The sequence below is a fragment of the Pleurodeles waltl genome, chromosome 1_1, assembly GCF_031143425.1.
Source record: "Pleurodeles waltl isolate 20211129_DDA chromosome 1_1, aPleWal1.hap1.20221129, whole genome shotgun sequence".
NCBI classification, from domain to species: domain Eukaryota; kingdom Metazoa; phylum Chordata; class Amphibia; order Caudata; family Salamandridae; genus Pleurodeles; species Pleurodeles waltl.
Window position 1 is genome coordinate 937,261,910 of NC_090436.1, and position 25,858 is coordinate 937,287,767.

General features: G+C 43.1%; 1 long non-coding RNA gene across 1 annotated transcript in view; it reads right to left on the minus strand.

The window, feature by feature from the left end:
• The window catches only part of LOC138285314 (uncharacterized), a 61,125-nt gene extending 42,913 nt beyond the window's left edge, over positions 1-18,212 (minus strand). Inside the window, exon 1 of the long non-coding RNA XR_011201568.1 lies at positions 17,998-18,212. This is a non-coding gene — a long non-coding RNA (uncharacterized lncRNA). The remainder of the gene's footprint in view (positions 1-17,997) is intronic.
• Positions 18,213-25,858: the final 7,646 nt, after the last annotated feature.

Genomic DNA, 25,858 nt, shown 5'->3' on the forward strand with positions numbered 1-25,858 from the left:
TCTTCTTCCCAACCTGCACACATTAAAAAGCCTTGGTGCTTTGTGTGTAAAAACAGAGGCCATAGGCCAGGGGATAAGTCCTGTCCAGGTAAACCCCCTGAGCCTACCACCACTAATACATCAAGCTCTAGTGCCCCTAGCAGTAGTGGTACTAGTGGTGGGACTGCTGGCAACAGTCAAGCAAAGGGTGTAGTTGGGTTCACTTATGGGTCCATAGTGGAAACTGATGTAATCAGTCCCAAGACAGTTTCTGTCACACCTAGTGGCATTGGCCTTGCCACACTGGCTGCTTGTCCCCTTACAATGGATAAGTACAGGCAGACAGTTTCAATAAATGGTGTTGAGGCCTTGGCCTACAGGGACACAGGTGCCAGTTTCACTTTGGTGACTGACAACCTAGTGCACCCTGATCAACACATCATTGGACAACAGTATAAGATTATTGATGTCCATAACTCCACTAAGTTTCTTCCCTTAGCTATAATTCAGTTTAGTTGGGGTGGAGTTACTGGCCCTAAGCAGGTGGTGGTATCACCTAGCTTACCTGTAGACTGTCTCTTAGGTAATGACCTAGAGGCCTCAGGTTGGGCTGATGTAGAGTTTTATGCCCATGCAGCCATGCTGGGCATCCCTGAGGAATTGTTCCCTCTCATTTCAAGTGAAATGAAAAAGCAAAGGAGAGAAGGCCTGAAAACTCAGGATCCCTCTCCATCAACAGGTAAAAAGGGTATCACAGTATCCCCTAACCACCCTACCATTCAGGATACTATTCCTGTGGTGGGAGAAACCTCTCCTGGGGTGGCACCTGTTCCAAGGGAATCATCAGCTGGCAAAGCTGGACTCCCTGAGGTGGAAGTACCTCTCTGTGGGATAACTAACATTGGTGAGAAAAAGAGCACCATTTTAGTTAACATGGAGCATCCCTCCAACCCTCCCAGAGAAACTTTAGTGCAGAAACTCTGCACTGCCTCACAACACTTAGGACAGCATCCCTGCCCTAGTGTGGAGCTGATAGGACAGCATCCCTGCCCTGCTCCAACTCAAGAGAAACAGCATCCCTGTTCTCTCTTCCAGCCAAATGGACAAAGTTGTTGCCCAGCTATGGCTTTACTGAGACAGCATCCCTGTCTGGCATTTCCATCATTACAAATAGGTTCAGTGGATAATTCCCACTGCTCTAAACTAAAACTTACTGATAGAAACTCTGAAAATACATCTTCACATTGTTGGCTAGCTAAAAAACTTCAAACAGGGTGGTTTACATCCCCACAGGGAAGTAACCATATAGTGGATGATAAAGGGAGTAACCAGTCTATTGCAGAGCTACTCTCTACTTATCACCACTTAGACAATAAAGTCTCAACTGGCCAAGGTTAGCCTTATTGTCCTTCGTTTGGGGGGGGGTTGTGTGAGAAGGTAGCCTCTTTCTAGCCTTGTTACCCCCACTTTTGGCCTGTTTGTGAGTGTATGTCAGGGTGTTTGTCACTGTTTTCACTGTCTCACTGGGATCCTGATAGCCAGACCTCAGTGCTCATAGTGAAAACACTATGGTTTCAGTATGTTTGTTATGTGTCACTGGGATCCTGCTGGTCAGGACCCCAGTGCTCATAGGTTTGTGGCCTATATGTATGTGTCACTGGGACCCTGTCACACAGGGCCCCAGTGCTCATAGGTGTGCATGTATATGTTCCCTGTGTGGTGCCTAACTGTCTCACTGAGGCTCTGCTAACCAGAACCTCAGTGGTTATGCTCTCTCATTACTTTCAAATTGTCACTAACAGGCTAGTGACCATTTTTACCAATTTACATTGGCTTACTGGAACACCCTTATAATTCCATAGTATATGGTACTGAGGTACCAAGGGTATTGGGGTTCCAGGAGATCCCTATGGGCTGCAGCATTTCTTTTGCCACCCATAGGGAGCTCTGACAATTCTTACACAGGCCTGCCACTGCAGCCTGAGTGAAATAACGTCCACGTTATTTCACAGCCATTTTACACTGCACTTAAGTAACTTATAAGTCACCTATATGTCTAACCTTTACCTGGTAAAGGTTAGGTGCAAAGTTACTTAGTGTGAGGGCACCCTGGCACTAGCCAAGGTGCCCCCACATTGTTCAGAGCCAATTCACTGAACTTTGTGAGTGCGGGGACACCATTACACGCGTGCACTACATATAGGTCACTACCTATATGTAGCTTCACCATGGTAACTCCGAATATGGCCATGTAACATGTCTATGATCATGGAATTGCCCCCTCTATGCCATCCTGGCATTATTGGTACAATTCCATGATCCCAGTGGTCTGTAGCACAGACCCTGGTACTGCCAGACTGCCCTTCCTGGGGTTTCTCTGCAGCTGCTGCTGCTGCCAACCCCTCAGACAGGCATCTGCCCTCCTGGGGTCCAGCCAGGCCTGGCCCAGGATGGCAGAACAAAGAACTTCCTCTGAGAGAGGGTGTGACACCCTCTCCCTTTGGAAAATGGTGTGAAGGCAGGGGAGGAGTAGCCTCCCCCAGCCTCTGGAAATGCTTTGTTGGGCACAGAGGTGCCCAATTCTGCATAAGCCAGTCTACACCGGTTCAGGGACCCCTTAGCCCCTGCTCTGGCGCGAAACTGGACAAAGGAAAGGGGAGTGACCACTCCCCTGACCTGCACCTCCCCTGGGAGGTGTCCAGAGCTCCTCCAGTGTGCTCCAGACCTCTGCCATCTTGGAAACAGAGGTGCTGCTGGCACACTGGACTGCTCTGAGTGGCCAGTGCCACCAGGTGACGTCAGAGACTCCTTGTGATAGGCTCCTTCAGGTGTTAGTAGCCTTTCCTCTCTCCTAGGTAGCCAAACCCTCTTTTCTGGCTATTTAGGGTCTCTGTCTCTGGGGAAACTTTAGATAACGAATGCATGAGCTCAGCCGAGTTCCTCTGCATCTCCCTCTTCACCTTCTGATAAGGAATCGACCGCTGACCGCGCTGGAAGCCTGCAAACCTGCAACATAGTAGCAAAGACGACTACTGCAACTCTGTAACGCTGATCCTGCCGCCTTCTCGACTGTTTTCCTGCTTGTGCATGCTGTGGGGGTAGTCTGCCTCCTCTCTGCACCAGAAGCTCCGAAGAAATCTCCCGTGGGTCGACGGAATCTTCCCCCTGCAACCGCAGGCACCAAAAAGCTGCATCTCCGGTCCCTTGGGTCTCCTCTCAGCACGACGAGCGAGGTCCCTCGAATCCAGCGACACCGTCCAAGTGACCCCCACAGTCCAGTGACTCTTCAGCCCAAGTTTGGTGGAGGTAAGTCCTTGCCTCACCTCGCTGGGCTGCATTGCTGGGAACCGCGACTTTGCAAGCTTCTCCGGCCCCTGTGCACTTCCGGCGGAAATCCTTCGTGCACAGCCAAGCCTGGGTCCACGGCACTCTAACCTGCATTGCACGACTTTCTAAGTTGGTCTCCGGCGACGTGGGACTCCTTTGTGCAACTTCGGCGAGCACCGTTTCACGCATCCTCGTAGTGCCTGTTTCTGGCACTTCTCCGGGTGCTACCTGCTTCAGTGAGGGCTCCTTGTCTTGCTCGACGTCCCCTCTCTCTGCAGGTCCAATTTGCGACCTCCTGGTCCCTCCTGGGCCCCAGCAGCGTCCAAAAACGCCAAACGCACGATTTGCGTGTAGCAAGGCTTGTTGGCGTCCATCCGGCGGGAAAACACTTCTGCACGACTCTCCAAGGCGTGGGGGATCCATCCTCCAAAGGGGAAGTCTCTAGCCCTTGTCGTTCCTGCAGTATTCACAGTTCTTCAGCCTAGTAAGAGCTTCTTTGCACCAACCGCTGGCATTTCTTGGGCATCTGCCCATCTCCGAGCTGCTTGTGACTTTTGGACTTGGTCCCCTTGTTCCACAGGTACCTTCAGACAGGAATCCATCGTTGTTGCATTGCTGATTTGTGTTTTCCTTGCATTCTCCCTCTAACACGACTATTTTGTCCTTAGGGGAACTTTGGTGCACTTTGCACTCACTTTTCAGGGTCTTGGGGAGGGTTATTTTGCTAACTCTCACTATTTTCTAATAGTCCCAGCGACCCTCTACAAGGTCACATAGGTTTGGGGTCCATTCGTGGTTCGCATTCCACTTCTGGAGTATATGGTTTGTGTTGCCCCTATCCCTATGTTTCCCCATTGCATCCTATTGTAACTATACATTGTTTGCACTGTTTTCTAAGACTATACTGCATATTTTTGCTATTGTGTATATATATCTTGTGTATATTTCCTATCCTCTCACTGAGGGTACACTCTAAGATACTTTGGCATATTGTCATAAAAATAAAGTACCTTTATTTTTAGTATAACTGTGTATTGTGTTTTCTTATGATATTGTGCATATGACACTAAGTGGTACTGTAGTAGCTTCACACGTCTCCTAGTTCAGCCTAAGCTGCTCTGCTAAGCTACCATTATCTATCAGCCTAAGCTGCTAGACACCCTATACACTAATAAGGGATAACTGGGCCTGGTGCAAGGTGCAAGTACCCCTTGGTACTCACTACAAGCCAGTCCAGCCTCCTACAATTACTAAACATGCAGGAGAAGCTCCTGATAAATTGTCTGAATTAGCCCAAACTTATGACACAGATTTGAACTGAACCAGGTTATTGCAGAAAGCTATAGTGTATGTTTGGATGAGACTGACATTTTCAGTATGAGAACATTTCAGTGTGAAAATGCAAATTAAAGAGTTAGTTAGTAGCATACAAGAGGTGGAGTGAGATAGATAAGTGGGAAAACAGTTTCAAGAAAAAGAAAGAACAAAGTAAATCAAGGAAAGAGCTGCCTCCGTCTTGAAGGGATTGAGAGGGTGCTTCAAATTTTCCATTGAGGGAAGTGCCTGGTGGAAGTTATGTTCCTGTACCTTGGAGCAGGAGTGATCATGCGTCATTCACTAATGATTTTCCAAAACGGAGAGAAAAGCCAGTGGCACAGTATAAACAGGTTGAACGATTTGTGAAGATTTCACAACACTTGTTGGTGGATTTGAACACCTTCTTTGACATTGTGGTAACGAGTAACCTGTGGGCAGAATGTAAAGTGACTGTAGAGTGGACAGAAAGGGAACCTGAGAAAAATCTGATAACAAATGCCCCTTCACCGTTGATGATGAAAATGTATCAACAGGTGATGACCTTGTTGAATGGGAAAATACCAGCTAAAGACATTGGCTGGATTAACATTGTGTTGGGGGCACACTAGCAGATCCAAGAGCTCAATTACAGTAAGATTTAGAATTATTTGGGTATGTTCATTACATCCTTGAATATCAAGTTTGCAATAACCAATGCTTGTTAAATGTCTCATTTATTATAACCAATGCTTGTTGAATATGTAGATTTGATTCCACCTGTCCCTACTCTAACTGCCAAAACATGTGTTTTTCACCATGCGATCTGTATTGAACATGTACCACAATCAGGTGGATAATTACTCATTTCCTTGACAAGCAACCAACTGCCTTTCCACCTGCTCTAACTGTAACTGCCAAAACATGTGCTCTTCACAATGTGATCTGTATTGAACATATGCCACAATCAGGAGGATACTTGCTAATTTCCTTAACAAGCAGTAAACTGCCAAAAGGATTTGATTATTTAAGGATGCTTGTGAGTCTGAGCCCTTGCTTGGCTTCGTACCTATTGCTCTGCTCACCTGCTTCCAGTCAAGTCATGATCCTTGTCCTCCAGCCAAGTTCCAGTACAAGTCAAGTTCCTTGTTCTCCAGCCTGCCTCCAGTCGAGTTCCAGTGTTCCTCATTCTCCGACCAGCTTCCAGTCGAACTCCAGCATTTCTCGTCGAGTTCCGGCGATCCTCGCCCCCCGGTTGCCCTCCGGTCGGCTTCCTGCAGAGTCCCAGCTCTCCTCTTCCGTCTTCTGCAGACGATACTGTATTTCCTGTAAAAGAAAGAAAATAAGAAAGGTAAAAAACAACAGTTTGGGTCTTCTGAAATTTTCAAGCAAGTAACTTCATTTCAAGGTAAAGAAAGATTAATTGCTTAAATAAAACAAAACAGAGCCCTGTCCGTTAAATAGGTTATGACAGTAAGAACTAGTGTGATTTAACGTTTAGGTGGGAATCGAAGATACCACTAAATAGACATTAAGGAAAGACGTATTTCCTGTAACAAGCACTCTCCTGAGAATTAGGAGATTGGAAATAGAGCAAGTTTATCAAAACTATTATTGGTAAGAGATTACCCCAGAACACAAAGAATCCCTTCAGTCAAGTTGATTGTTTTTGAGTTTGGACATTGATTCAAAGACTCTGAAAGTATTGTAAAAAGAGGAAGAGACTTGTTCAACCTTATAGAAACGTATGCACAATGTGTCAACAATGTATAATTTTGCAATAGATTATGCAAGTTCAATGTATTAATGAAGCAATTCTTTTGCAGCCCAGAATCCTAAAAACCAAGGACCCAGTATTTTGAGAAATCAGAAGTCCCGATGTCTAACACGACATGCATTCCAGGGTCCAGCAGTCTGATTCTGCAGTCCACAAAGCAGAAGCTGGTCCGAAAACTGCCTTCCCCTTGAGGTCTTGCAAGAAGACAATGTACTCTTCATCGCGGTCATGTTAGACCTCACCGGGATTGGGGAATTGTCAATGCCCCATCAGAACGCCTGGAATTCAGGTGAGTGGCTCACACAGAACAGATTGACATGATTACTTAAGACCCAATGCATGCTTATTATGAAAGATTGTTGCAGGTGTTTAATCAGCACAGTGGAATGGAGTCTCTTGAAGCTAAAGATATAGAAATTTAGTGTCCCGGTTTGTAACAGAATTAAGACCTAAAATTAGCTTGATGATTCAACAGCATCTGATTGGTTGGCAGAATAAGCCAGTTGATGATATTGTGAGATATGCAAAATATTGTAGTGATGAATTGGAAATGAAACAGAGGCAGTTGAAAGAGAAGTTGATGGAGGCACAGATGAAGGCAGCACAGAGAGGAAGTCTGTGTCAACCATTTGTAGGGAACGCTGGTTCTATCCAAAGAATGTATCAGCAGAGAGCTACTATAATGCAAGTTGGAAATGGGTTCCAGCAACAAGGTAAAGGTTGTGGTGTTCTAACTGATCAGAGTACTGGGATTGATGTGGCAACGTTGAAGAGATCAAATATATGTCATTATTGCAACAAATTAGACCGTTGGAAGCATGAATGTTGTCCTAATACCAATAGAGTGATGAATGAAAACCAGGTTCAGAATTCAGGATTTATACATCCCCAGAGTAATAACCTTCTACAACCACGGAATACACAGCGACTGAGAATGCAAACTTTGAATGTGTTCCAAGCTCCAGTGATGCAGATTTCACAAGACCAGATGCCACAGCAAAATGCAAATGTGCATTGATTTAATTAAAATCAAGTCTCAAATTGAATTCAAAATTCCTTACAAAATCAGAACCCATTCCAGCATTTTTCTGTGTTTGATACCTTTGAGGGCTGCAGCTCTGACCAGTCACAATGATGATGCCCGAGTGGGGAGAAAGATTGCATACTTGGTGCAGTCTTAGAGGTAGATCACAGTTGTCCATTCGTAGAAAGTGAGGTGGATGTCACCTGTACCATTCTCGATCGAAACTGGTGTTACCCACTCTACTGTCAGAACAGTGGAGGTTCCAAACCTACCCCTCTTGGGAAAAGGAATCCATGTTGTAGGTGTCACAAATAAACACATGACAAACCCTGGAAATGAAGAAGAACCTGTTAAATAGGGTCCGTTGAGGAGAATCACCGGTTTGTGGTGTGCAATTCGAGTCCTGTGGGTTTACTAGGATGTGATTTATTGTGCAAGTTATCTATTGCACCCGACAGGGTGTTGAGTTCTAGACCTATGATGAGGACGTAGGCTTCAAATTGATGAGTCAAGCGGCAAAGATTGAGTTGTATCATGTAATAACATCTGAAGATTTACCACTAGATCTTAGATGTACAGTGAAGCTAGAAATCTGGGACTTTTCGGGACCGCTTGGTCTTATAAAAGGAGTTGAGCCTGTTTGCATAAAAGTAATGCCCAATGTTGAGTACCCAAGAACCCCACAGTACAATTGGATTCCTGAAACCATTGATGGAATTACTCCTGTAAATGAGTCAATGATACAACAAGGCATTTTGAACGAGATAATGGGGAGTCCATGTAATTCACACATCATGGGCTTTCATACGCCTAGTGGTAAATACCGCATAGTACGTGAGAAGGATTACCGGCATTGTTATTCCCTGTTGTGCCGTGGTACCGAATCCAGCTGTGATTTTGTTTCAAATTCCATGTGAGGATGAGTGGTTCACTGTCATCGATTTGTGCCAAGATTTTTTCTGTGCTCTCTTGCATGAGGACAGCCAGTACCTCTTTGCTTTTTGATTCCTGAGCTGTATTTTGGCATGGTGCTGAGTCTCACAAGGGGATACAGAGAGCCCCTCAATTTTTAATCAGATCTTCAAAAAGAATTTTGAGGCCCTAATCATGCCCTGTAATTCTGTCCTAATTCACTACATCAATGACCTGTTGGTGGCGTCTGATACTCAAGAAGCTTGCAAATGACACATCATTGCATTAACAAACCACTTATCTGAGGATGGACATAAAGGGCCTGATTCTAACTTTGGAGGACGGTGTTAAACCGTCCCAAAAGTGGCGGATATACCACCTACCGTATTACGAGTCCATTATATCCTATGGAACTCGTAATACGGTAGGTGGTATATCCGCCACTTTTGGGACGGTTTAACACCGTCCTCCAAAGTTAGAATCAGGCCCAAAGTGTCTCTGAGTAGGCTGCACTATTGCCAGAAAGAAGTTCTGTATCTCAGACATCACATGAATAAGGGAGCAACGCAAGCATCAGAAGAAAGAATCACAGCAATTCTTAAAATGAATCCACCAACCACCCAGAGAGAAGTGAGGATGTTTTGGGTAATTGTGTGCTACTGCTGCCAGTGTATACTCAGCTTTTCCCTAGTGGCCAAGCCTTTACAAAGGCTGACACACAAGGATGTGTCTGATCCGACACAGTGGGATAACGACAAGTTGGTTGCCTTCCTAGAGCAGAGAGAAAGTCTCTGTTGTGCCCGGGCACTAGAAATGCCTGATTAAACTAAAGCTTTTGCTGTTTTCTGCAGTGAGAAGAAGGGCTGCGCTCTCTCAGTGCTCACACAGATGCACGGAAATGCAAGATGCCCTGTGGCATACTTTTCTGCTACTATTGATCCTGTAGCCGCAGGACTGCCTGGATATCTTAAAGCCATGGCAGCATTAGATGTTAGCATAAAAACATGCAAGAGTATTGTGATGGGACATCCCCTAACTGTTCTTGTACCACATTCAGTTGTAATATTGTTGACACGTACTCGCACACAGCACCTTACAAACAATGGCTTGACGAAGTATGAGCAAATTATAATTGCGTCTGAAAATGTCACTCTTAAAAGGTGTGCTTCTTTGAATCCTGCTACTCTCATGCCTCTCCCAGAGAGTGAAAATGATGATGGAGAGTCTGAGCATGGTTGTCTTGATATCACTGAACTATGCACCAAGCCGAGACTAAATATACAGGATGAGCCACTGATAGAATCTGATTACATACTGTTTGTGGATTAATCTTTTCTAAGAGGCAATGAAGGAAACTTGAGAACTGCTTATGCAGTCCGTACTGGCTCAGGAGTAGTTGAAGCTTCCTGGCTTCGAGGGGTGTTCTCTTCACAAGTGGCTGAATTGATAGCTCTTACTGGAGCTAGTTGTGTCTCCGACCAGTTGAGAGTGACTATATTTACAAATACTCTGTAAGGCTTTGGTGTTATTTATGATTTCAGGCAGTAATGGTCACAGAGAGGATTTATGACATCATCCGTCTCTGTTTCATAACTGGGAGTATGTTATGAAACTACCTGAAGCACTACAGCTACTCAACAAATTGAGATTGTGAAGTGCTCTGCTCATTGCAGTGGGAAGGAATTAAGAGATTGCAAGAAAAAGTGTCAGAAGCAGAACCGCAGGTTTAGATCAGAGAAGGATAGGTGAAGAGAGATGATGGTAAATGGGTTTCTGTAGATGGCAGACCAGAGTTGCCAGACAGCATGTAATCCTTAGTGGCAAGGCATTTCCATGGACCCACACATATTGAGGGACTCATTTCAATAATGAAGTGCTGAGAATGTTGTGTGCAGCATTACAAGTGGAACAAAGAGTACATTGCAATTATCGTCTAGAGGCTTCTGGAATCGTAGAGCAAGTGCGTGTATCAACATCTCTGAAGTGGCCAGATGATTTGCCTTTTGTGCTGATGAATCTTGGCAGTGAGCAGGATTGTTCCCTCATGAGATAATCATGGGGAGAGCCAGGAGACTCCCTACAAATGTCGGCAGAGAAGGCAAGACAGGTGGAGATTGAAATTGCCTGTACAACGAGGACTGAGTACTGTCCCAGAGGATACTGAGAATTCTGACCTGAGTGACAGTGAAAGTGAACAAACCGTACTCAGGAGATTGAAAAGAACAAGAGTGCCATGTCGAAGGTACTCATCCCCTGAATGAACCTACTAACAATTGTGAAGGAGAAATCTGTGATTTAAAAGGCAAAAGTGAGATCCCAATTGAGCCTCCATAAAATAGAACTACAACCTAAACGGAGTTTAAACTGCACTCATTGAATAAACTAAGTTGAGAAATATTTCATTGCTTGCACTTAAATTTGATTTGTAAATAATAAAAAGGACATTGTTTGAATGAATTAAGAAGAGCCCTCAGGCCCAGGGCAACAAAAAGGAGCATAAAGGTGTCATTTAGAAGATGGAGTAGGGCTAAGAAAGTCTCACGAAGATTCTGTACATAATTTTATTGCATCTCATTTGAACTTTGTTTTGCTGTTTGCACTAGTAGAAACATACAGAGCAGACTCTGTTTGCTGCTGATTTCTGCTCAAGGGTTTAATTCTAGAGAAGTCATGAACACTAATAACATAAGTAGATGTAGATATATATTAGGAGGAGTGTTGTTTGTCACTGTTGTAGTATTAATCATTCTTCTTGTAGGATTATCCCCACCCACACCTTCCACAATAACTGAGCTTAAGCATAGTGTTACCCCCTGAGGCCTATAGATAAAAGCTTACACACACTTAATTATAATGCTTTGCATGTAGATGCATCTAGAGCAGATTATTCATCAAATGCTCATTTTAAACTGCTTTATGAATATGTTAGCAAAATGGATGCAAATAACTGTTATATTTGTAAGCATATACCTGCGTCAGCAGCACAGGGAATTACCTATCACCATATTCCTCTAACGTATGATGCTCCGTGCAGTCTTCTGTTAAGTCTGTTTTATGGAACAGGACATTTCCAGTATTCATTTTCAAATTATGATTTGGTATTTACTGAAGTTCCCTTGTTGAAGCATTTGAATTGTCATTTTCATGTTGAGACAATGGAGACAGTTGGCAATTTCCTTAAGCCGCTTACAACACTTGACACAGCTGATGCTCATAGACACAATTTGACCTGTTCTTTAACTGAGGTTGAAAATACATTTTTGGATTCAGTAGACAGGAAAAGAGCAATAGATGAAAGGGGGAAAACAGGATTGGATCAGAACTATAAAGGACAGTGGGATGAAGAAAAAACAAAACACCAAGGGCTATGTCAGCAACTACTATTAGATTCGCAACACAAAAGGAAATTGTGCGTGAGTTGAGATAAATCTTCCCTTAACACAACTTTCATAGGTAAGGAGTGAGTGTGACCATGATTTGAAATATGGAGATATTTGGCTTGCATGGGAAGCCATGATCCTGTCATTCCTGGAGTGTATTTTGTGTGAAGGGGTCGTGGATATTTCAAATTGCCCAAAGGATGGTATGGTACATGGTGTGGTTTTCCTAAAGATCTACATGTGGAGCATTTGAATGATCCTGTATGGGAAACAAAACCTAGAAGTAAACAAGGTGTTACTGGAGCTGAAATTGTGGGAGACATTTTTGGTGTAGTAATTCCAAATATAGGGGTAACCTTGAATGATCTCAAGATTAGAAAGTTGTCCACCATAATCGATAAATTGTCCACAAGTACAGCAAGTTCCTTATTGGCTATACATACTGAAATGATAGCAATGAGATCCATGATTCTTCAGAATCATCTTGTGATAGACAGCCTTCTCGTGGAAGAGAGGGGAGTCTGCAAGATGTTAAAGGTCCAACAATGCTGCACCTACATCACATGCAAAAACAACAGAAGATGGACAGAATGCAGAACAAATAAAACATTCACCCCCAGTCTCAGGTCTGGGTTTAATCCATCAGTTTTTTTGCTTGCCATGCCATTCCAGTTCAGACCCAGCCATAGCAAATCAGTCTTGACCCTGTTCCCCATGGGAACAGTCCAGCCTGAACTGCCAGGCCAGGTCCTCCCTGGACCAGAAACAAACAACCTGGGACCGGTTTCAGGGTATCACCCTTCATCAGCCAGGCTAGCTTGAATCTGGTGGCATAGCAAGTACCGGACCCACGTCTGGGCATACCCTTCCCACTTGGGGCGACAAATGCAAAAACAACAGAAGATGGACGGATGCAGAACAAATCAAACATTCACCCCTAGTCACAGATCTGGGTTTAATCCATCAGTTTTTTTGCTTGTCATGCCATTCCAGCTCAGACCCAGCCATATGCAAATCAGTCTTGGCCCTGTTTGGAATTCTGATTAGCTGATTTTAGAATTATTTTATGTTCTGGAGAAAGAAGTAGGGGTTTCTTTCTTGAACAACTATTTTTAATTCACAGTTCCTGTATTGCTGTGGTTGTTAGTATTGGATTTAGTGGGTAAGTGTGGCACAACGGTTAGAACGGCAGACCCTGATGCAGACATCTGGTCCAGGACCAGGGTTCAGTTCCTGCCTAGCGGGTCTCGGGCTCAATTCCCTTGGACCAGATAATTCTCACCTCGGTGCCTAATCTAATTAATGGGTCCCACTCTGGGCAATAGCTTGCTTAATCTCCACAACGGCCCTGACAGTGCTTGGATGACTGGCTTCACCCCGGGGGTTGCCCAGGAGTGGTTGCCTCACAGGGAAAAGCCAGGAGGGGTTCCACAGTGGTATGCGGACATGCCTTGAGACCCTAATGGGTGAGTAGTGTGCTATACAAGTGCGAAGTTTACAGTTTACCTCAATGTGGTGAGACTGAACCGCTTAAGATATTTCAGCTTGCCAGCTGTATTGGAATGATTATTACTTGGAAATAAAACTTAACTTCAGGAACTGATTCCTGGTCCTTATTGTGGGGCCAAATGGGCTTCACAAACAACTGAATTGTTGTATTATTGTTAATACCCTTTGTATCTCCATCAGTGTAAAAGGGTTCATCGGATGAGAGGTTGAAAATCACACTCCTGTGCTCTCTCTTCAGTAGAAGGGCATAAAATAACTGACAGTGACTCAAGAACAATTAGGGGCCCTAGGGTGCAGACTGGGGATTGTTTCACAAAGAGCTGAGCATATATTCTGCATGAGGGGAAACAGCCTTTATCATGCAGGACCTTTATCACACAGTCTTTACAACACAGGTAAGTACCATACAGTTAAGTATTTGTACATTTACAACACAGTAATTTACCATACAGGTAAGCATGTGTTTTTTCAAATAATATACCTTTTATGTTACTAAAAAGTGACTTTAGGAATTAAGGATGGGTAGAGCTAAAGGGAGGTGGGTTGACTTGAGGTTTCCATGGTGGGTACAGGTAAAGGAAGGTGAGGGTGACTTGATGGTTCAGGGTTAAATAGTGGTTAAGAAAGGTGAGGGTGACTTGAGGGTTCAAGGTTGGTTATAGGTAAAGCAGGGTAAGGGTGAGTTGAGGGTTTGAGAGTGCATAGGTGTAAAGGGAGGTGGGGCGATTTTAGGGTTTGGTGAGTAGAGGTTAAGGGGGATGAGAGTGACTGGATGGTTCAGCGGTGGGTAGTGGTAACAGCAGGTGAGGAAGAATTGAGGGTTCAGGGGTGGGTAGATGTAAAGGCGGTGAGGGTGGCTTGAGGGCACAGGTGTGGTTAGAAGTAAAGGGAGGTGAGCGTGACTTGAGGGCTCAGGGGTGAGTAGATGTAAAGGGAGGTGAAGGTGACTTAAGGGCTCAGGGGTGGGATGTGGTAAAGGGAGATGAGGGTGACTTGAGGGCTCAGAGTTGGAACAGATAAACTGAAGTGAGCGTGACTTGAGGGGCCGGGGTGGGAAGAGGAAAAGGAAGGTATGATGAATTGAGGGTTCAGGAGTGAGTAGAGGTAGCATGATGTGAGGGTGATTTAAGGGATCAGGGGTGGGTAGAGGTAAAGGGAAGTGAGGGGACATGAGAGTTTAGGGGTGGGCAGAGGTAAAGGGCGGTTAGAGTGACTTGAGGGTTCGGGGTTGGGTAGAGGTAAAGCGAGGTAAGGGTGACTTGAGGGTTTGGGAATGGATAGGAGTAAAGAGAAGTGAGGGTGAGTTTAGGTTCAGGTGGGTAGACATAAAAGGAGGTGGGGTGATGAGGGTTCAGGCATGGACAGAAGTAAAGCGAAGTGAGTGTGACTTGAGAGTTCCAGGATAGGTAGAGGTAAAGGGAGGTGAGGATGACTTGGAATTTCAGGGATGGGTATAGGTAAATGGAGGAGAGGGTGACTTGAGCTTTCAGGGTGGGGTTCAGGGAAAGGGAGATGAGGGTGACTTAATGGCTCAGTGGCGGGTAGAGGTAAAAGGAGGGCACAGTGACTTGAGGGTCCAGGAGTTAGTAGAGGTAAGGGGAGTTGAGGGTGGCTTGAGGGCTCAGGTGTGATTAGAGGTAAAGGAAGGTGAAGGTATCTTGAGGGTTGAGGGATGGGCAGAGGAAAAGGGAGGTGAGGGTGACTGGTGAGGGTGAGATTTCATGGTAAGTTGGAGGCAAAGGAAGGGGAGGGTTACTTTAGGGTTCAGAGATGGGTAGTTGTAAAGTGAGGCGATGGTGACTTGAGGGTTTAGGGTTAGGTAGAAGTAAAGGGATGTTAGAGTGACTTTAGGTTTCTAGGATGGGTAGAGGTAAAAGGGCAGTGAGGGTGACTTGAGGTTTCAGGGGTGGATAGAGGTGGTGAAATATAAATGTGATGAAATCACTGCATGTTTGCTGCTGAATAAAAGGTCCTCTAAATTATAAAAGACGTAACTAAGAAATAATTAAAAGTGACAAAGCAACAAGCAATAATTCAGAAAAACACATACACGATAAATCAGAAAAACACATATGGTATGGCAACAGTCTTAAACGAAGGGAGTATATTTACAGCTTCATCATCAATAAAAGCGACAACCAGTCGAAATGTATGTTTTGAAAACTGGTCATATGGCGCAAAGTTTCACTATGGTAGTTGTATGTTTTCAGCTCTTGAAAATAATGAAAAGTAAAAGATTTTTAATTGCCTTGAAAGTAAAATCAAAAAAGAGTACCACAACCCAAGTGCAAGAAGGGTTCAATTTGCTATTCCCACTCAAATTTTAGCAACAGTAGAAAAAGTATTGGACTTTGAAGGAGTAAGATTTACAATTCCCATTCCAGTCTGAGCAACAGTAAGGAAAGTGATGGACTTTGAAGGAATCAGATTTACAATTCCCACTCTAATACCGGCAAAGGTAAAGAAAGTGTACTGCTTTAGAGGGGTCAGATGTATTATTCCGACTACAAGCTTAGTAACAGTACAGAAAGTGTTGGCCTTTGCACGGGTCAAATTTACTAATATCACTCGATACTTAGCATCTCAGGAAAAATGTTGGATTTAGGAGGGGCCAGATTTACAATTCACACTCTAACATGAGAAGCGGTAGGGAAAGTTATTGATTGGGGATTCTTCAAATTTACTTTTCCATTCAAACCTAGGCAAAATAAGGAAAGTGTAGGGCTTTGGAGGGGTTGGACTTATGATTTTCACTCCAATCTAAGTAATAGTAGGAGACGTGTGGGACTTTGAAGGCATCAATTTACTATTCCCACTACATTCTAAGCAACAGAAGGGAAAGCGTTGGACTTTGGAAGGGTCAGATTTACTATTCCCACTCCTAAATTTTTAAAATAAAACATTTAAATATAGGCAAACAAATTAACATTATAAAGCATCCTTAAAATCAACATATACATTAAATATAAAACAAAGTAAATTAAATATAGTAAATACACTTTCCACCCTACTATCCTAAAAATTTAACATTGACAATTGAAATCAATAAAACAACCATAGAAAAAGATAAATTAATATTACATTAAATGAAATGATTAAAATAATAAAATATAAATTATTTAACATAATCAAGCATAATGAAACCAAAACACATTGATCAACCAATTAACATTTAAAAATAAAAAAATAATTAAAATAACAATTCGTGAATTGACTTACATTACATAATTAGTGGCAGTGGCAACTTCTGTTCGAAACCTGGGGTGCAAATTGACTGTGATCTTGCGATTGCATCCCATGATAACAAACTCTCAACACCTGCTTTTCTCTGATGAGAATCCTATGCAAAGCCTTACCTTTAGTTCCCAGTGACCAGAAATGGTGCAAAGGGCCATTTGAGTAGGCTTGACCACAGGAATGTCTTGTTTCTAGGTGCACCTCAGTACCTCATCATGTGGATGCCCAGGATTCAGTCAGCTGGGGCTAAGTTAACCTTATCTCTACCACCAGGAACCTCTACTACAGCAAAACTGGAATCTCTCCACTTGCTCCCTGTGCACATGAACATCTTATTTAAGTCCTTATGTCTGGCTCACAGGGCTTTTCATCAGGTAAGACACATTTCCTGTCAAACAAATTGTGGCATTATGTTCCTGAAAGACTCTTTTGTTCATCTATTGCCAGCTTCCTTAGTTCCCTCGGTTCAATAAGGCTTGAGTAGGTGGATGGGCCTTTTCAGTCCAGGTGGCTCAGCTATGGAATTGTCTGCCCTTCACCCTCTGAACTACTTCCAATCATCTTGCCTTCAGGAAATAACTTAAAACATGACCCTCTACCAAGAAGTTTCACTACAGCTTACTTCTAACTGCTGCTTAATTTAGCCAGTGTCAAGATGCCTTTGCATGTTACCATTGAATTTACAAGTTTCAAATAATAATAATAATCATAAGTAAGTGAATAAACTTAATAAGAATAATTATACATTTAAAGTATTTATTTTCTTATTAAAAACGTCCCACCTTAATCCCCTACAAACCCAACAACCCACTACTATGTTAACAAGTTCCAATGACATTTTAGACAGCATTTGCAATACAATAGGTCTCACATTTTCTTGCGTTAGAACTGTTGGCATTGCAAATTCATAACTAGACTTTTCCTGCCACATAAATTGGTCAGCCCTTAAGTGATGTGTGCACCCAGAGGCCCTGCACAAAGGACTGCTTGCACAGCATAAGTGTATGCAGAAGAGGAATGGACTGCACACACAAAATCTTTAGTAAACAGTCTTGGTACAGATAAGGTAGCCTGCTCTGTCAAGTTAGAGTACTGTGTGCACAGAAGGACAGGGAGCGCAGAGTATATGTTAGCTCAAATGGGTATTTTTTGCACAAAAAAGTGATGTGCTTAGGAAGAGATTCTGAATGAGGGACTATGTGCACAGAAGGCAGCATGTATATGTGGAGTGTGCGACCAGGAGGGAGATGTGCACTAGCTATGTGCAATGTCAACAATGCATCGTAGATAGCATGTGTAACTAGGGGGATGTGTGTAGAGGTGGACTAGATACAGAAGTGATGTGCGTGCATGAACTATGTGTATACAGGAAATATGTATGCACAGGAATATGTATGGACAGCAGTGATTGTGTGCACATGAGGTCCGTGGACAGCAATGTGAATGCTAAGAGACTGCACAGTAAGGAGAAACATGGTTGTGCATGCACAGCATGTGCAAAGAGTTCAGTGAAAAGGACCATCTCACAGAGGCATGGAAAGGTTGCAGTGCTCTCATACCTGAGAGCTGGATTCTGTCTCGACGAGCGCTGCTCTTATTAGGCTCTGACTCCTGTGCATCCCTCAGCATCCTGCAGACCTAGGCAGCTGCACAAACTCACAATGGATGGCTCTGGTTCACAGCTGGCAGTGCACAAGAGCGCGCATGCACAGCAACAGCATAATAGCTGTCACAGTGGACAAAAAGAAGGCCACGGGCCCGTAAGGCGCTTCTGCCCTCGGGTACGGGTGCGTCACAGATTGTGTCTCCCATGTGCACGCCGGGAGTTGTAGTTCAACTGTTCATACCTCGGAGTGCCGTGACCAGTTCACGATTATCAACCATCAACTGCAAATGCCGGTAACTGCAAGCCATTTCTCCTTTCCACATCATTGAATGTAATTTGGCCTGGCAGTAATATACATAACGTCGAATGAGTACAGAGTCCTGAAAACAAGCATTAAATTAACGTCATCATGCTGAACTGAAATTCCCCCCCCACCACATGGTTCACAAAAATGTGCATGCGCATCTTTCTGGACATAGTTATCTAAAGCACAGCTCCCCCACTACCTCAGCAGGGAATTAGCTCAGATAGCAGAGTACTCACTTAGCATGCAAGAGGTTGCAGGATTTATGCCTGCTTTCACCAAGTTCTTTTGTTTTCTTAAACTGATGTGCAAATTATTCTAGTTATACTTCTACAATTCTTTTTTTACAGTGTTACTTTTAAGTGAAAAGCGTCTATTTAAATTTATTCCAGGACAAAAGAAAACAAGAAACAAAGCATGATCACACAAGAGGACAGGCAACGCATATGTGCAGCCGTTGCCGCAGCAATCTCAAGGGGAGGAGCAGGGATAGGGACGAGGACAGGGGAAAATTAAAAAGAAATAGTTTTTTAAAAAGAGCACGATCGCGCTGTTGTAAAACCTTTATTCACCAAAAAGCCCTTGGATAAACAAAAGAAGTAAACTGGTAGTCATACAAAGTGCTTGATTACTTCTCAGTAAGATCGTGCTGTGTAGGAACTAAAAAAGAAAAGTAGTCCAGAAACCATGCGGACGACATGGAGCCTCGTATGTTTTCAGTAGCTGGCCAGTGCACTTGAGGAGGGCTAAACACCGGAAAAGGCATGACATATGCATGCCTTTCATAAAGGAAATCAATCGAATTTTAAAAGGCAAGCCCACGAACAAATTAAAGTGATGGGCGCGGTTAAAGGCCCAACAGAAAGACAACATGCCGGAAGAGCTTGCACTCTTGACCTAAAAATGACATTTCATATACACATTTACAGAATATACTAAAACAAATTAAGCACGCATATTATTACAGTACTAATAACTTATTATTCTGAAATAACTATCATTTCACAAACTAATTAAAAACTTTATTATATACAAGTATAAAAACTCAATATTATATAATACTTTCATTTAAAAAAAGATGAGAAATATCAACAAGAAAAATTATATTTGTGTCTTATGACATTTTTACACAATACCCTGCCAATATCTGGTAATTGCTATTGCATTCAACTTAAAGAAACTGTACCTTTAGGGAGTTGGAAATCCACGCAGAGCAGAAAGATAAACTGCTCTAACTGCCAAACCTGTATCTTTCTCATTTTTAGATGTTCCTCTACCTCATGGACAAGAGGAAAAACAGTATTCCTATAGTAGGTATGAAGAAAGGTTCTGGAGAATAATTTTATTGTAGGTCTGCGTTTAGTTTATTACACTTTTGAGCAGTAAAATCTATATCCTGATCATGGCTGTACGTTCTGTACTCCTGAGTGGATGCGAGATAACTGTGTGCAGCACACCACCTGCTCACCATTGTAGATATTCGCTGCACATTAAGTACCACAAGAAGTATTGTAGCGGAAAAAAACACCATGATGCTGGCAGTGCATGGGCAAGGGAGCTACGTAGGATAATACAAAAAGCAGAGCTCCTTCAGCATCACCTTGAATATGTGTGCGGCTGGTCCTCCCATCACAGCCCTTGGACTCTAGAATTGTACAGTGGATTCTAGTAATGGTTCATATGACCTTCCCCTTTGCAAATGAATAAGTGCCCTCTAATTCTTACCGTTTCAGGAGTGGTAAATATCATCTCAGAACCCTGTAAAGCTGCATGTCGGTCTCATCTTCTCTTTTCTGAGTATCCGTGAACCTGAATTATTGTATGCTAGTGATCCTAAATGTGCTAGAATGCTCACTGATCGCCAGTTAAAAATACCATTCACATTTCAGTAGGTTATCTCAACAACAAACACAGTGTCTCTTTGTTTCCTTCTAAGCACGTTTATCAGCTGTTTACTTTATGTAAAAGATGGGCAGTCATCACACAGTCTGTATACTCCTCCTAGATAGTGAGAGAGCGTAGCTTATATAATCTATATTAACGTGAAATGTTTATGAATTAATGTGTGATAATGCCGCATAGAAACCGTAGTAATGAATTTTTGCTTAAACGTGCACTTGGAATGTGACCATGGGGAGTGGCCGCCAATGTATACGTAGACTAATAAAAATAACTAAATGTTTATGAATTATTATACTGAATATGTTTTATACTTATTATTAATGATTGCGTTATTGAATTTGTGTTGAAATCCTTGTAGGCCTTAAGTTAGCATGAGCCGAAGCTTAGCTGCTTGGCTCTCATATTAAATGTATTTTTCCTATCTTGCAGTGTGCTGACTCGCAAAATGACATAACCCCTTGTTTTCTTCAAACTAGAAGCTGAATGTAACCATAGTAGATCCGTTCTCATGAAATCCACATTGCTTGTAGAAAATATTAGACAAAATGAAACAGTGTAGATTAATGTAATGTACAAGGTCGTTCAAACAGGTGAAGACAATGGAGCTACTGACCAAAAGATGTGCAAAGAATTACAGAAGGATGAAATCATACCGGACGTGCTACCTCTGAAGACGTCAATCATGTGGACCAATAAAATGCCTGTAAAATATTATGGGGTGAAAGAATTAATGACATAATCTGTTTTCTAACTGGGTAAAGATAGTGGGGTATAACCATAGACCAATGAAATTTTAGGGGAATGTACTACGAAAAAGGGATAAAAACCCATGACACGGGGAGCCATTTAGGTGGGTTAGGGAATGCTATTGATTTTATCCAGAAACTTTGTCACTCTGTTTGGTTCCATCAATAGATCTAAGTTCTGCCCGATGGGTTGCAAAAGTGAAGAGTCTGTTTCACATGTTTTTTTTCATTGCTATGCATACCACAAACAAAGAGCTCTTTGGATCATCCCGCTTTGCAAACACATAGGTGTCAGGTCCTGTCTTCATGTTGAGAGAATTTTAAAATCTGATTCATCTGTCCAGATAGTTTTACCAGTGGCAAAATTTCACGAATCAATCTGGCGTTTTAGATTAGCAATTTTAAAGAACAAGACTGGGTAGCTAATTCTTAGATCTATTTATGTATATTTATTGAACTCTGATGTATGATTTTAGCTCTCAATTTGCAGTATATAGATATTGTCTCACTATACTATTGATTATTTATGGATTTAGGGAATTGGTCTCTTGTTGAGTGGAACTTTCAATTATTAGGCGACATATACTTTGTTGTTTATCTTGTTTGGATCTTAATTTTCAGCAATCTTTTTAACTTTTTTATTGTGTTTATATCTTTAGTGTTTTTTTTCTCTCTTTTAAAAATTCGATGTGCATTGTACTTTTATGGTATGTTTTTACCTACCGAAATGAAGTTAAATGATGATGATGACATTGTTGTGATAAATATTGATGACATTATTGACGTATTGATTGACATATTGATTAGTTATCTCGTCCTAAGGTGTCTCTCAACTGGGTCAAAAGATTCATTGGCCTAAAACGAGTCCTGATGTGTAATAAATTATCATTAAGAGACGCGTTAGCAATAGCATATGTTATATCACCAGTGTTTAACCTGTGGTTGGGGGAAGTTTTTAGGGGTGGCGTGGATAAAGGGCTTGTGGTGGGGGTGGGAGGGTTGGTCAATTTTTTTAGGGGTAGGGGTGGGGGATTATTGGTTTAATTTTTTTAGGGTGGATCAGGAGAGGGCACGGTCAGGTAAGTGGGGCTGGGGCAGTGTTGTGGGTAGTTTTTAAGGGTGGGGTGGATTAAAGGCTTGGGGTGGGGTGGTTTTGTTTTTAGGGGCGGGGTGGGTGGTTCGGGGTAGTTTTGTTTTTAGGGGTGGCTTAGTTTTGTTTTCAGGGCCGGGGTAGGGGTTGGTTGTTTTCAGGATGGGTGGAGGAGTCAGGGAAGGTTTTAGGGCTGATGGTGGGTGAGGGGTATCGGGGTAGTTTTACTTTTAGGGGCTGGGGTGGGGGGACAGGGTAGTTTTGTTTTTTAGGGATGGGGTGTTGGGGAAGTTTTGTTTTTAGGGGCAGGGTCGGGGTATTTTTTTTTTTTTAGGGCAGGTGGAGAGGTCGGGGAAGGTTGTAGAGCTCATGGTGGGTGGGGGTGTTAGGGTAGTTTGGTTTTTAGGGGCGGGGATGAGGGTCAGGGTAGTTTGCTTTTTAGGGACAGGTGAGGGTTGGTTGTTTTTAGGGTGGGTGGGGAGGTCAGGGATGGTTTTAGGGCTCAGGGTGGGTGGTGAGTATCAGGGTAGTTTTGTTTTTAAGGGTGGGGGGTCGGGTAGCTTTGTTTTTAGTGGCAGAGGTGGGGGTGCAAGTTAGGTTTGTTTTTAGGGGCGGGGTGGGGGGATCGTGATCGTTTTATTTTTAGGGGTGGGATACTTTTGGGCCTTAGGGCAGGAGGGGGTGGCATGCTAAAACCACACATGCCTTTCCCACACATGCCTTTACTAGGCATGCTTTAAGAATGAAAAATCGTGGTAAAGGCATTCATGGGAACAATGCAATCATTGTTCCGACCACATTGTTCAGGCATGCGTTGTTTCATCATACAACCTAATACTTAAAAGTACAGGTCCAACTTTTAAAATACAATGCACTCTGCCCTATGGGCCTTTTAGGGACTACCCAGGGGTGACTTAAATGTATTAAAAACGAAGGTTGAGGCCTGGCAAATAGTCTATTTGCCAGGTTGAAATGGCAGTTTAACACAGCACACATAGGCTGCAGTGGCAGGCCTGGGGCATGTTTTAAAAGGTTACTCAAGTGGGTGGCACAATCCGTGCTGCAGGCCCACCAGTACAATTTACTTTACAGGCCATGGGTACCTCTAGTACAACTTTACTAGGGACTTACAAGTAAATGAAATGTAACAATTGGGTGTGAGCCAATTTCAACATGTTTAAAGGAGAGAGCATTTTAGCACAGGTTAGCAGTGATAAAGTGTGCAGAATCCTAAGGCCACCAAAAGCTAATTTAGCAAACAGGAGGAGCTAAGGCAAAATGTTTGAGGGAAGAATACCCTAAGGCTAACAGATCTAACAAGGTGTCTCTAGCATTTTGGTAAAAACCATCAACATGTCACAGACAACTGAAACATTACTAACAATGTACTCTCTCTTTACTTTTTACATTTCCAGTGCCAACCTGTATATCTGGAAATCCTATTATGAGCCAGACATGATGCTGTTTTTTATGTGGATGGGTTTCTCCCATGCATAGGTAGTCACTTCAAGGGAAACTAAGCCATTTCAAATATGGTGGAAGTTGCTAAGCAGGTGTTCTAATAAAAATATTAATGAATATTCATGTATTCTGAGTAATGGATTTGCGTAGAAAATGTATTAGTAGAGAGGAAAATAAGGCACGCATATGGAAATGTGTCCACGTGAGTGGTCGCCAATGTTCACAAAGTGTACGTATTAATGGCTGATTTATATGAAATATGGAGCTTTTGTTTGATTAATGTAGTAATATGTCATATTAGGGGTTATGCATTATGTAGTAGCTTTATTAATTGTAAGCCTTAACTTAGCGGAGGTCTTGACCTAGTTGCACTGCCTCATGTCAAGCTGTATTTCTGAACCGATTAATAAAATGTTTGCTTAGAGAATTAAATTGTGATATTCCACTGTGCTGATTAAATGTGCTCGTTGCTAAAAGTCTTTCTCATGAGAACCGCTTGCTAGAAGATGCTGTTCTTGTAAAATGTAACATTATAAGTGTAAAATGTGTAAGACTGATTTTCTCATGAGGAGACCAATAACCCCACTGACTGGAGTACAAGCTGCAACAATATTGTTACCTGAGGAACCGTATGATGAGAACGGGACAAAAGGAGCCAATCAGCGACATGTGAACTGAGTACTAGTAGATATTATAGATTTGATATTTTAGTTTTATTGGACAAAGTGCGAATATGCGATCCCTTGACCAATAGGGACTTGGTAAGTAATTTTAGGAAATCTAACATAGCCCGACTGCACTGATGGAAGACAGCGCATTTTGCCAATTTTTCTTCTTACCGAAAGGCCATTACTTTACTGATCATCTAGAGACGTGCCTAACTTTTATGCTTAAAGACTTTGCGTTTTCCTGAACTTTGATGCTGAACCCTGATGCCTTTCTGATCAAACTGATGTCCTGATGATGAAGACAATCTTAGCTTGCCGATTCAATTGAGGAGAGGCATACTGATATGCATGTGTTTTGTTATGCCTATTTGCTTTTTCTTTCTAGGTTACAACTGCACTATTTTGATAGAGCCATAGTTAGATGTTTTCTAAATTTATGTTGGCTAAATTGTTTTGCATGAAACCCAACATGCTAATGCTAATCTGGTGTTAGATAAGGATCCTCACTAATGAAAGTGAGTAGGGGAGTAAAAGTTGATGTCTTTCCTTTGCTGAATAAATGTATGTGATTTCGTTTGCACAATTCTTCTTGTTATTTCTTTGCACTGTAACTTTAGAAGATGTAATTATTCAAGCTTTGATTAGATAACGTTTCTTTCGCAGATTTGGACAGCCAGTGTTGTTTCTGTATGTCTGTCAGTTGATTTTGAGATTATTTTACGTGACATTAGCATTGCTAATATAGGGAAATGAATGTTCTAACTTTTATTAACCCCTTGTGTGCCTAGGACAAGGTGATCTCGTCCAAGGCGCCGGTTCCCCAGTGCTTGGACGAGATCACCTCGTCCTGCTATGGGCCCCCAGAGGGAGCACTAGCGCTCCCCCCGATGGCCAGGCACACCCCTCCCCTGGGCAGGGATGGAAGGGGAATCGCTTCCACCCCCGCCCCCCCGTGATGCCCCGTGGCGTCTGATGACGTCAGCGCGCTTTCGCGTGCTGACCTCATCAAAGGCCTTCCCTTCAGCGCTGGTAGCTCAGCTTCCAGCGCCCGATTGGAGGAGAAATGCAAAGCATTTCTCCTCCGACCACGTGGAGGGGGCAGAGAAGCCTGAAAGGAGAGGAAAGGCCTTTCCTCTCCTTTCAGGCTTCTCTGAGCATTTCTGTTGCCCGATCGCGATGCGATCGGGCAGCAGAAATGCCACTAGACACCAGGGATTTTTTTATTTTTATTTACTCAATAAGGAGAGCGGCCCCTGGGGCAAGGGCCGCTCTCCAGGGGGGAAATTTGTTTTTTGGCTGTTACCACTAGACACCAGAGAAAATGTTCTTTTTTTTTTATGTTTGGGGAGCGACCCCTTGGGCAAGTGTCGCTCCAGGGGGGGCAAATCATTATTAGGCCATTTCTGCAACCCCTGGGGGCAGATCGGCCTTGCGAGGGCAGAAACCACTAGACACGAGGGAATATTTTTTTGTGTGGCCTATTTCAAGTAAGGGGAGCGGCCCCTTGGGCAAGGGCCGCTCCCCGGGGGCAAATTATTTCTAGGCCATTATTGCCCCCCCCAGGGGCCGATTGGCCTAATATTATTAGGCCAATCTGCCCCCGGGGGGGGGGGGCAGAAAACCACTAGACATCAGGGATCATT